The following is a 13,682-nucleotide window of genomic DNA, read 5'->3' on the forward strand; positions in this document are numbered from 1 at the left end:
AGCTCCTGTCCAAGGCACGAAAGCCGGCTAAAAAGTCAATAATCGATAACTAAGACTTGAATTGTTCTACTTCATACTTTCTATTACATCAGCTTAGAAGATTCATCTGTGTTCTACTATGGTGCTTTTAGTGTCTCCGAATACCGCAGCACGCGATATAGCTTTGCAGACGATAAATGTAACCCGTCACAAAGAGACGAGCGGCCAATGTGACGATCTGGCATTCAGTCGTTTCGACAACAAATGACGAAAACGGACGGTTTTCTCAGGTTTTTACTACATATGAACACTTTTCACATTCTCCCGCGCAACTCGGCTGCTAGTCCTCCTTTCATGCAGAATCTTAAAGTCCTAGCTCATGTCCAAGGCACTAAAGCCAGCTAAAAAGTCAATAATCGATTCCTAAAACTTGAATTGTACTACATCTTACTGGCTATTACATCAACTTAGATGCTTCATCTGTGTTCTACTATGGTGATTTTAGTGTCTCCACATACCGCTGCACGCGACATAGCTTTGCAGACGATATGTACAAACGTTTCAGAGAGAAGAGCGGCCAATGTGACCATCTGGCTTTAAGTAGATTCGATAACAAATGACGAAGACGGAAGGATTTCTCAGGTTTTTACTACATATGAACACTTTTCACATTCTGACGTGCAACTCGGCTGCTAGTCCACCTTTCATGCAGAATCTTAAGGTTATAGCTCATGTCCAATGCACCAAAAACAGCTAAAAAGTCAATAATCGATACCTAAAACTTGAATTGTACTACTTCTTACTGGCTATTACATCAACTTAGAAGCTTCGTCTGTGTTCTACTATGGTGCTTTTAGTGTCTCCACATAGCGCAGCACGCGACATAGCTTTGCAGACGATAAGTACAACCGTTTCAGAGAGAAGAGCGGCCAATGTGACGATCTGGCTGTAAGTCGATTCGATAACAAATAACGAAAACGGACGGATTTCTCAGGTTTTTACTACATATGAACACTTTTCACATTCTCCCGTGCATCGCGGCTGCTAGTCCTCCTTTCATGCAAAATATTAAGGTCATAGCTCATGTCCAAGACTCCAAAGAAAGGTAAAAAGTCAATAATCGATAACTAACACTTGAATTGTACTGTTTCTTAATGGCTTTTACATCAACTTAGAAGTTTCTTCCGCGTTCAACTATGGTGCTTTTAGTGTCTCCTCATACCGCAGCACGCGAGATTGCTTTGCAGATGATAAGTGTAACCGTTTCAGAATGAAGAGCGGGCAATGTGACGATCTAGCTTTAAGCCGATGAGATAACAAATGACGAAAACGGACGGATTTTTCAGGTTTTTAGTACATATGAACACTTTTCACTCTCTCCCGTGCAACGTGGCTGCTAGATCTCCCATCATGCAAAATCGTACGGTCCTAGCTCATATCCAAGGCACCAAAGCCGGCTAAAAAGTCAATAATCGATATCTATAACTTGTATTGTATTATTTCTTACTGGCTCTTACCTCAACTTAGAAGTTTCATCTGTGTTCTACTATGGTTCTTTTAGTGTCTCCGAATACCGCAGCACGCTACATAGCTATGCAGGCGACGAATGTAAACGTTTCAGAGAGAAGAGCGCCCAATGTGAAGTTCTATCTTTAAGTCTATTCGATATCAAATGACGAAAAAGGACGAAATTCTCAGGTTTTTACTACATATGAAAACTTTTCACATTCTCCCGTGCAACACGGCTGCTAGTCCTCCTTTCATGCAAAATCTTAAGGTACCAGCTCATGTCCAGGGCAACAAAGCCGGCTAAAAATTCAATAATCGATAAATAAACTTGAATTGTACTACTTCCTACTTTCTATTACATCAGCTTAGAAGCTTCATCTGTGTTCTAGTATGATCCTTTTAGTGTCTCCGCATACCGCAGCACGTGACATAGCTTTGCAGACGATAAATGTAACCGTTTCAGAGTGAAGAGCGACCAATGTGACGATCAGGCTTAAGTCGATTCGATATCAGATGACAAAAACGGACGGATTTCTCAGGATTTTACTACATATGAACACTTTTTACACTCTCCCCTGCAACGCGGCTGCTTGTCCTCCATTCATGCAAAATCTTAAGGTACCAGCTCATGTCCAAGGCACCAAAGCCGGCTAAAAATTCAATAATCGATAAATAAACTTGAATTGTACTACTTCCTACTTTCTATTACATCAGCTTAGAAGCTTCATCTGTCTTCTAGTATGATCCTTTTAGTGTCTCCGCATACCGCAGCACGTGACATAGCTTTACAGACGATAAATGTAACCGTTTCGGAGAGAAGAGGGGCCACAGTGACGATCTCGCTTCCAGTCGTTTCAATAATAAATGACGAAAACGGATGAATTTCTCAGGTTTTTACTACATATGAACACTTTTCACATTCTCCCGTGCAACGCGGCTGCTGGTCCTCCTTTCGTGCAAAATCTTAAGGTCCTAGCTCATGTCCAAGGCACCAAAGAAGGGTAAAAAGTCAATAATCAATAACTAAAACTTGAATTGTACTGCTTCTTACTGGCTATTACATCAACTTAGAAGCTTCTTCTGTGTTCTACTATGGTGCTTTTAGTGTCTCCGAATACCGCAGCACGCGATATAGCTTTGCAGACGATAAATGTAACCCTTTCAGAGAGATGAGCGCCCAATGTGACAATCTGGCTTTCAGTCTTTTCGACAACAAATGACGAAAACGGACGGATTTCTCAGGTTTTTACTACATATGAACACTTTTCACATTCTACCGTGCAACGCGGCTGCTAGTCCTCCTTTCATGAAAAATCTTAATGTCCTAGCCATAGTCCAAGGCACAAAAGCCGGGTAAAAATCAATAATCGATAACTAAAACTTGAATTGTACTACTTCTAACTGGCTATTACATCAACGTAGAAGCTACTTATGTGTTCTACAATGGTGCTTTTAGTGTCTCCGCATACCGGTGCACGCGACATAGCTTTGCAGACGATAAATGTAACCGTTTCAGAGGGAAGAGCTTCCAATGTGACGATCTGGCTTAAAGTCGATTTGAAAACAAATGACGAAAACGGGCCGATATCTTAGGTTTTTACAACATATGAACACTTTTCACATTTTCCCGTGCAACGCGGCTGCTAGTCCTCCTTTCATGCTAATATTAAGGTCCTAGCTCATGTCCAAGGGACTAAAGCCGGCTAAAAAGTCAATAATCGAAAACTAAAACTTGAATTCTACTACTTCTTACTACCTATTACATCAAATTAGAAGCTTCTACTGTGTTCTACTATGGTGCTTTTAGTGTCTCCGCATACCGCAGCATGCGACATAGCTTTGCAGATGATAATTGTAATCGTTTCAGGGAGAAGAGCGGCCAATGTGACGATCTGGCTTTAAGTCGTTTTGATCAGAAATGACGAAAACGGACGGATTTCTCAGGTTTTTACTACATATGAACACTTTTCACATTCACCCGTGTAACGCGGCTGTTAGTCCTCCTTCCACGCAAAATCTTAAGGTCCTAGCTCATGTCCAACGCACCAAAACCGGCTAAAAGGTCAATAATCGATACCTAAAACTTGAATTGTACTACTTCTTACTGGCTATTACATGAACTAAGAAGCTTCACCTGTATTCTACTATGACGCTTTTAGTGTTTTCGCTTACCGCAGCACGCGACATAGCTTTGCAGACGGTAAATATAACCGTTTCAGAGAGAAGAGCACCGAATGTACGTCCTGGCTTTAAGTCGATTCGATAACAAATGACGAAAACGGCCGGAATTCTCAGGTTTTTACGACATATGAACACTTTTCACATTCTCCCGTGCAACGCGGCTGCTAGTCCTCCTTTCATGCAAAATCATAACGTTCTAGCTCATGCCCAAAGCATCAAAATTGGTTAAGAAGTCAATAATCGATAACTAAAACGTTAATTTTACTACTTTTTACTCGGTATTACATCAACTTAGAAGCTACTTCTGTGTTCTACTATGGTGATTTTAGTGACTCCGCATACCGCACCCAGCGACATAGGTTTGCAGACGGTAAATTTAACCGTTTCAGAGAGAAGACCGGCCATTTTGACGATATGGCTTTAAGTCGATTCGACAACAATTGACGAAAACATACCGATTTCTCAGGTTTTCACTACATATGAATACTTTTCACATTCACTCCAGTAACGCGGCTGCTAGTTTTCCTTTCATGCAAAATCTTAAGGACCTAGCTCATGTCCAAGGCACCAAAGCCGGCTAAAAAGTCAATAACCGAAAACTAAAACATGAATTGTACTACTTCTTACTGGGTATTACATCAACTTAGAAGCTTCTTCTGTGTTCTACGGTGCTTTTAGTGTCTCCGTATACCGCACCCAGCGACATAGGTTTGCAGACGGTAAATTTAACCGTTTCAGAGGGAAGAGCGGCCAATGTGATGATCTGGCTTTAAGTCGATTTGATAACAATGACAAAAACGGACGGACTTCTCAGGATTTTACTACATATGAACACTTTTCACATAATCCCGTGCAACACGGCTGCTAGTCCTCCTTTCATGCAAAATCTTAAGGTCCTAGCTCATGTCCAAGGAACCAAAAAATCTAAAAGGTCAATAATCGAAAACTAAAACTTGAAGAGCAGTACTTCTTACTGGCTATTACATCAACTTAGAAGCTTCATCTGTGTTCTACTATGGTGCTTTTAGTGTCTCCGCATACCGCAGCGTGCGACATAGCTTTGCAGATGATAATTGTAATCGTTTCAGGGAGAAGAGCGGCCAATGTGACGATCTGGCTTTAAGTCGATTCGATAACAAATGATGAAAAGGGCCGGATTTCTCAGGTTTTTACTACATATGAACACTTTTTACATTGTCCCGTGCAACGCGGCTAATAGTCCTCCTTTCATGCAAAAACTTAAGGTCCTAGCTCATGTACAAGGCATCAAAGCAGGCTAAATAGTGAATAATCGATAACGAAAACTTGAATTGTACTACTTCTTACGGGCTATTACATTAACTTAGAAGCTTCTTCTGTGTTGTACTATGGTGCTTTAAGTGTCTATGCATATTGCACCCAGCGACATAGCATTGCAGACGAATAATATAACCGTTTCAGAGGGAAGAGCGACCAATGTGACGATCTGGCTTTAAGTCGATTCGACAACAATTGACGAAAACATACGGATTTCTCAGGTTTTCACTACATATGAACACTTTTCACATTCACCCTAGTAAAGCGGTTGCTAGTCCTCCTTTCACGCAAAATCGTAAGGTCCTAGCTCATGCCCAAGGCACCAAAGCCGGCTACAAAGTCAATAATCGATAGCTAAAACGTGAATTGTACTACACCTTACTGGCTATTACATAAACTTAGAAGTTTTTTCAGTGTTCTACTATGGTGCTTTTAGTATCTCCGCATACCGCAGCACGCGACACAGCTTTGCAGACGGTAAATTTAACCGTTTCAGAGGGAAGAGCGGCCAATGTGACGATCTGGCTTTAAGTCGATTTGATAACAATGACGAAAACGGAGGGATTTCTCAGGTTTTTACTACATATGAACACTTTTCACATTTTCCCGTTCAACGCGGCTGCTAGTCCTCCTTTCATGCAAAATCTTAAGGTCCTAGCTCATGTCCAAGGAACCAAAGAAAGGTAAAAAGTCAATAATCGAAAACTAAAACTTGAATTGCAGTACTTCTTACTGGCTATTACATCAACTTAGAAGCTTCATCTGTGTTCTACTATGGTGCTTTTAGTGTCTCCGCATGCCGCAGCATGCGACATAGCTTTGCAGATGATAATTGTAATCGTTTCATTGAGAAGAGCGGCCAATGTGATGATCTGGCTTTAAGTCCATTCGATAACAAATGACGAAAAGGGCCGGATTTCTCAGGTTTTTACTACTTATGAACACTTTTTACATTGTCCCGTACAACGCGGCTAATAGTCCTCCTTTCATGCAAAAACTTAAGGTCGTAGCTCATGTACAAGGCACCAAAGCAGTCTAAAAAGTGAATAATCGATAACGAAAACTTGAATTGTACTACTTCTTACGGGCTATTACATTAACTTAGAAGCTTCTTCTGTGTTGTACTATGGTGCTTTAAGTGTCTATGCATACTGCACCCAGCGACATACCATTGCAGACGATAAATAAAACCGTTTCAGAGGGAAGAGCGGCCAATGTGACAATCTGGCTTTAAGTCGATTCGATAAGAATTGACGAACACGGTCGGATTTCTCAGGTTTTCACTACATATGAACACTTTTCACATTCACCCGTGTAACGCGGCTGCTAGTCCTCCTTTCCCACAAAATCTTAAGGTCCTAGCTCATGCCCAAGGCACCAAAGCCGGCTAAAAAGTCAATAATAGATAGCTAAAACGTGAATTGTACTATTTCTTACTGGCTATTACATAAACTTAGGAGATTGTTCAGTGTTCTACTATGGTGCTTTTAGTGTCTCCGCATACCGCAGAACGCGACATAGCTTTGTAGACGGTAAATATAATCGTTTCAGAGAGAAGAGCCCCCAATGTGACTATCTGGCTTTAAGTCGATTCGATAACAAATGACGAAAACGGAGGGATTTCTCATGCTTTTAGTATATATGAACATTTTTCACATTATCCCGTGCGAAGCGGCTCTTACACTTCCCTATATGCAAAATCGTAAAGTCCTAGCTCATTTCCAAAGCACCAAAGAAAATTAAATGGTCAATAATCGATAACTAAAACTTGAATTTTACTGTTTCTTACTGGCTCTTACATCAACTTAGAAGCTTCTTCTGTATTCTACTATGGTGCTTTTAGTGTCTCCGCATACCGCAGCACGCGTCATAGCTTTGCAGACGGTAAATGTAACCGTTTCAGAGAGAAGAGCGGCCAATGTACGTCCTGGCTTTAAGTCGATTCGATAACAAATTACGAAAACGGACGGATTTCTCAGGTTTTTACTACATATGAACACTTTTCACATTCTCCCGTGCAACGCGGCTGATAGTCCTCCTTTCATGCAAAATCTTAATGCCCTAGCTGCTGTACAAGGCTCCAAAGCCGGGTGAAAAGTGAATAATCGATAACGAATACTTGAATTGCACTACTTCTTACTGGCTATGACATCAACTTAGAAGCTTCATCTGTGTTCTAGTATAGTGCTTTTAGTGTCTCCGCATTACATAGCTCGCGACCTATCTTTGGAGACGATAAATATAACGGTTTCAGAGGGAAGAGCGGACAATGTAACGACCTGGTATTAAGTCGATTCGATAACAATTGAAGAAAACATACGGATTTCTCAGGTTTTCAATACATATGAACCCTTTTCACATTCTCCCGTGCAACGCGGCTGCTAGTCCTCCTTTCATGCAAAATCTTATGATTCCACCTCATGTCCAAGGAACCAAAGCCGGCTAAAAATCAATAATTGACAACCAATACTTGAATTGTACTGCTTCTTACTGGCTATTACTTCAACTTAGAAGTTTCTTCTGTGTTCTATTATGTTTGCTTTTAGCCTCACCGCATACAGCAATAAGTGACATAGCTTTGCAGACGATAAATGTAACCGTTTCAGGGAGAAGAGCGTAAAATGTGGCGATGTGTCTTTAAGTCGATTCGATAACAAATGACGAAAATGGACGGATTTCTCAGGTTTTTACTACATATGAACACTTTTTACATTCTCCCGTGCAACGCGGCTGCTAGTCCTCCTTTCCTGCAAAATCGTATAGACGTAGCCCATACCCAAGGCACCAAAGCCGTCTAAAAAGTCAATAATCGATAACTCAAACTTGCATTGTATGACTTCTTACTGTCTATTACATCAACTTAGAAGCTTCATCTGTGTTCTACTATGGTGCTTGTAGTGTCGCAACATACCCCAGGACGCAACATAGCTTTGCAGAAGACAGATGTAACCGTTTCAGAGAGAAGAGCGGCCGATGTGTCGATCTGGATTTAAGTCGATTCGATAACAAATGACGAAAACGGACGGATTTCTCAGGTTTTTACTACATATGATACTTTCCACATTCGCCCGTGCAGCGCGTCTGCTAGTGCTCCTTTCATGCAAAATCGTATAGTCCTAACTCATGTGAAAGGCAACAAAGCCGGCTAAAAAGTCAATAATCGATAACTAAATCTTGAATTCTACTACTTCTTACTGGCTATTACATCAACTTATAAGCTTCATCTGTTTTCTACTATGGTACTTTTAGTGTCTCCGGATAACGTAGCAGGCGACATAGCTTTGCAGACGATAAATGTATTCGTTTCAGAGGGAAGAGCGGCCAATGTGACGATCTGGCTTTAAGTCGATTCTATAACAAATGACGAAAACGGACGAATTTCTCAGATTTTTACTACATATGAACACTTTTCACATTCTCCCCTGCAACGCTTCCACTAGACTTCCCTTCATGCAAAATCTTAATTTCCTAGCTCATGTCGAAGCACCAAAGAATGGTAAAAAGTCAGTAATCGATAACTAAAACTTGAATTGTACTACTTCTTACTGGCTATTACATCAACTTAGAGGCTTCGTTTGTGCTCTGCAATGCTGCTTTTAGTGTCTCCGTATACCGCAGCACGCGACAGAGCTTTGCAGACGATAAATGCAACCGTTTATGAGAGAAGAGCGGCTAATATGACGATATGGCTTTAATTCGTTACGATAACAAATGACGAAAACGGACAATTTTTCAGGTTTTTACTACATATGAAGACTTTTCACATTCCCCTGTGCAACGCGGTTGCTAGTCCTGAATTTCATGCAAAATCTTAAGGTCCTATTTCATGTCAAAGGCACCAAAGCCGGCTAAAAATTCAATAATCTATAACTAAAACTTGAATTGTACTACTTCTTACTGGCTATTACATGAACTTAGAAGCTTCATCTGGGTTCTACTATAGTGCTTTTACTGTCTCCGCATACCGCAGCACGCGACATAGCTTTGCAGACGATAAGTACAACCGTGTCAGAGAGAAGAGTGACCAATGTGACGATCTGGCTTTAAGTCGATTCGATAACAAATGACGAAAACGGACGGATTTCTCAGGGTTTTACTACATATGAACACTTTTCACATTCTCCCGTGAAACGCGGCTGCTATTCCTCCTTTCATGCAAAATCTTAAAGTCCTAGGTCATGTCCAAGGCAACAAAGAAGGCTAAAAATTCAATAATCGATAATTAAAACTTGAAGTGTACTACATTTTACTGGCTATTACATAGCAGACTAAAAAGTCAAAAATCGATAACTAAAACTTGAATTGTACTACTTCTTACTGGCTATTACATCGACTTAGAAGCTTCTTCTGTGTTCTACTATGGTGCTTTTAGTGTCTCCGCATACCGCAGGACGCGCCATAGCTTTGCAGACGATAAATGTAACCGTTTCAGAGATATGAGCGGCCAATGAGACGATCTGACATTAAGTCGATTCGATAACAAATGACGAAAACGGACGGATTTCTCAGGTTTTTACTACACATGAACACTTTTCACATTCTCCCGTGCAACGCAGCTGCTAGCCCTCCTTTGATGCAATGTCTTAAGGTCCTAGCTCATGTCCAAGACCCCAAAGCCAGCTAAAAAGTCAATAATCGATATCTAAAACGTTATTGTACTACTTCTTACTGGCTAATACATCAACTTAGAAGTTTCATCAGTGTTCTACTATGGTGCTGTTAGTGTCTCCGCATACCGCAGCACGCGACATAGCTTTGCAGACGAAAAATGTAACCGTTTCAGAGAGAAGAGCGAGCAATATGACGATCTGGCTTTAAGTCGATTTGATAAGAAATGACGAAAACGGACGGATTTCTCAGGTTTTTACTACATATGAACACTTTTCACTTTCTCCCGTGCAACGCAGCTGCTAGTTCTCCTTTGATGCAAAATCTTAAGGTCCTAGCTCATGTCCAAGGCCCCAAAGCCAGCTAAAAAGTCAATAATCGATATCTAAAACGTTATTGTACTACTTCTTACTGGCTATTACATCAACTTAGAAGTTTCATCAGTGTTCTACTATGGTGCTGTTAGTGTCTCCGCATATCGCAGCACGCGACATAGCTTTGCAGACGATAAATGTAACCGTTTCAGAGAGAAGAGCGACCAATGTGACGATCTGGCTTTAAGTCGATTTGATCAGAAATGACGATAACGGACGGATTTCTTAGGTTTTTACTACACATGAACACTTTTCACATTCCCCCGTGCAACGCAGCTGCTAGTCCTCCTTTGATGCAAAGTCTTAAGGTCCTAGCTCATGTCCATGACCCCAATGCCAGCTAAAAAGTCAATAATCGATATCTAAAACGTTATTGTACTACTTTTTACTGGCTATTACATCAACTTAGAAGTTTCATCATTGTTCTACTATGGTGCTGTTAGTGTCTCCGCATACCGCAGCACGCGACATAGCTTTGCAGACTATAAACGTAACCGTTTCAGAGAGAAGAGCGACCAATGTGACGATCTGGCTTTAAGTCGATTTGATCAGAAATGACGAAAACGGACGGATTTCTCAGGATTTTACTACACATGAACACTTTTCACATTCTCCCGTGCAACGCAGCTGCTAGTCCTCCTTTGATGCAAAGTCTTAAGGTCCTGATTCATGTCCAAGACCCCAATGCCAGCTAAAAAGTCAATAATCGGTATCTATAACGTTATTGTACTACTTCTTACTGGCAATTACATCAACTTAGAAGTTTCATCTGTTTTCTACTATGGTGCTGTTAGTGTCTCCGCATACCGCAGCATGTGACATAGCTTTACAGACGATAAATGTAACCGTTTCAGAGAGAAGAGTGACCAATGCGACGATCTGGCTTTAAGTCGATTTGATGAGAAATGACGAAAACGGACGGATTTCTCAGGTTTTTACTACATATGAACACTTTTCACATTCTCCCGTGCAACGCAGCTGCTAGTCCTTTTGTGATGCAATATCTTAAGTTCCTAGGTCATGTCCAAGGCCCCAAAGATAAATAAAAAGTCAATAATCGATATATAAAACGTTATTGTACTACTTTTTACTGGCTATTACATCAACTTAGAAGTTTCATCAGTGTTCTACTATGGTACTGTTAGTGTCTCCGCATACCGCAGCACGCGACATAGCTTTGCAGACGATAAATGTAATCGTTTCAGAGAGAACAGCGGCCAATGTGACGTTCTGCCTTGAAGTCGATTTGATAAGAAATGACGAAAACTGACGGATTTCTCAGGTTTTTACTACATATGAACACTTTTCACATTCTCCCGTGCAACGCAGCTGCTAGTTCTCTTTTGATGCAAAATCTTAAGGTCCTAGCTCATGTCCAATACCCCAAAGCCAGCTAAAAAGTCAATAATCTGTATCTATAACGTTATTGTACCTCTTCTTACTGGCAATTACATCAACTTAGAAGTTTCATCTGTTTTCTACTATGGTGCTGTTAGTGTCTCCGCATAATGCAGCATGTGACATAGCTTTACAGACGATAAATGTAACCGTTTCAGAGAGAAGAGTGACCAATGAGACGATCTGGCTTTAAGTCGATTTGATGAGAAATGACGAAAACGGACGGATTTCTCAGGTTTTTACGACATATGAACACTTTTCACATTCTCCCGTGCAACGCAGCTGCTAGTCCCTTTTTGATGCAATATCTTAAGGTCCTAGGTCATGTCCAATGCCCCAAAGCCAAATAAAAAGTCAATAATCGATATATAAAACGTTATTGTACTACTTTTTACTGGCTATCACATCAACTTAGAAGTTTCATCTGTGTTCTACTATGGTACTGTTAGTGTCTCCGCACACCGCAGCACGCGACATAGCTTTGCAGACGATAAATGTAACAAATGTAACCGTTTCAGAGAGAAGAGCGGCAAATGTGACGTTCTGCCTTGAGGTCGATTTGATAAGAAATGACGAAAACTGACGGATTTCTCAGGTTTTCACTACATATGAACACTTTTCACATTCTCCCGTGCAACGCAGCTGCTAGTCCTCGTTTGATGCAATGTCTTAAGGTCCTAGCTCATGTCCAAGACAACAAAGCCAGCTAAAAAGTCAATAATCGATATCTAAAACGTTATTGTACTACTTCTTACTGGCAATTACATGAACTTAGAATTTCATCTGTGTTCTACTATGGTGCTGTTAGTGTCTCCGCATACCGCTGCACGCGACATAGCTTTTCAGATGATAAATGTAACAGTTTCAGAGAGAAGAGAGACCAATGTGACGATCTGGCTTTAAGTCGATTTGATAAGAAATGACGAAAACTGAAGTATTTCTCAGGGTTTTATTACATATGAACACTTTTCACATTCTCCCGTGCAACGCAGCTGCTAGTCCTCCTTTGATGCAAAATCTTAAGGCCCTAGCTCAATTCCAAGGCCCCAAAGCTAGCTAAAAAGTCAATAATCGATATCTAAAACGTTATTGCACTACTTCTTACTGGCAATTACTACAACTTAGAAGCTTCTTCTGTGTTCTACTATGGTGCTGTTAGTGTCTCGGCATACCGCAGCACGCGACATATCTTTGTAGGCGATAAATGTTACCGTTTCAGAGAGAAGAGCGGCCAATGTGACGTTCTGGCTTTAAGTCGATTTGATAAGAAATGACGAAAACGGACGGATTTCTCAGGTTTTTACTACACATGAACACTTTTCACATTCTCCCGTGCAACGCAGCTGCTAAACCTCCTTTGATGCAATGTCTTAAGGTCCTAGATCATGTCCAAGACCCCAAAGCCAGCTAAAAAGTCAATAATCGATATTTAAAACGTTATTGTACTACTTCTTACTGGCTATTACATCAACTTAGAAGTTTCATCAGTGTTCTACTATGGTGCTGTTACTGTCTCCGCATACCGCAGCACGCGACATAGCTTTGCAGACGATAAATGTAACCGTTTCAGAGAGAAGAGCGACCAATGTGACGATCTGGCTTTAAGTCGATTTGATAAGAAATGACGAAAACGGACGGATTTCTCAGGTTTTTACTACATATGAACACTTTTCACATTCTCCCGTGCAACGCAGCTGCTAGTCCTCCTTTGATGAAAGGTCTGAAGGTCCTAGCTCATGTTCAAGACCCCAATGCCAGCTAAAAAGTCAATAATCGATATCTAAAACGTTATTGTACTACTTCTTACTGGCTATTACATCAACTTAGAAGTTTCATCAGTGTTCTACAATGGTGCTGTTAGTGTCTAGGCATGCCGCAGCACGCGACATAGCTTTGCAGACGGTAAATGTAACCGTTTCAGAGAGAAGAGCGACCAATGTGACGATCTGGCTTTAAGTCGATTTGATAAGAAGTGATGAAAACGGACGGATTTCTCATGTTTTTACTACATATGAACACTTTTCACATTCTCCCGTGCAACGCAGCTGCTAGTTCTCCATTGATGCAAAATCTTAAGGTACTAGCTCAAGTCCAAGGCCCCAAATCCAGCTAAAAAGTCAATAATCGAAATCTAAAACGTTATTGTACTACTTCTTACTGGCTATTACATCAACTTAGAAGTTTCATCAGTGTTCTACTATGGTGCTGTTTGTCTCTCCGCATACCGCAGCACGCAACATAGATTTGCAGACGAGAAATGTAACAAATGTAACCGTTTCAGAGAGAAGAGCGACCAATGTGACGATCTGGCTTTAAGTCGATTTGATAAGAAATGAC

Source organism: Schistocerca gregaria, unplaced genomic scaffold, assembly GCF_023897955.1.
Source record: "Schistocerca gregaria isolate iqSchGreg1 unplaced genomic scaffold, iqSchGreg1.2 ptg000281l, whole genome shotgun sequence".
NCBI classification, from domain to species: Eukaryota; Metazoa; Arthropoda; class Insecta; order Orthoptera; family Acrididae; genus Schistocerca; species Schistocerca gregaria.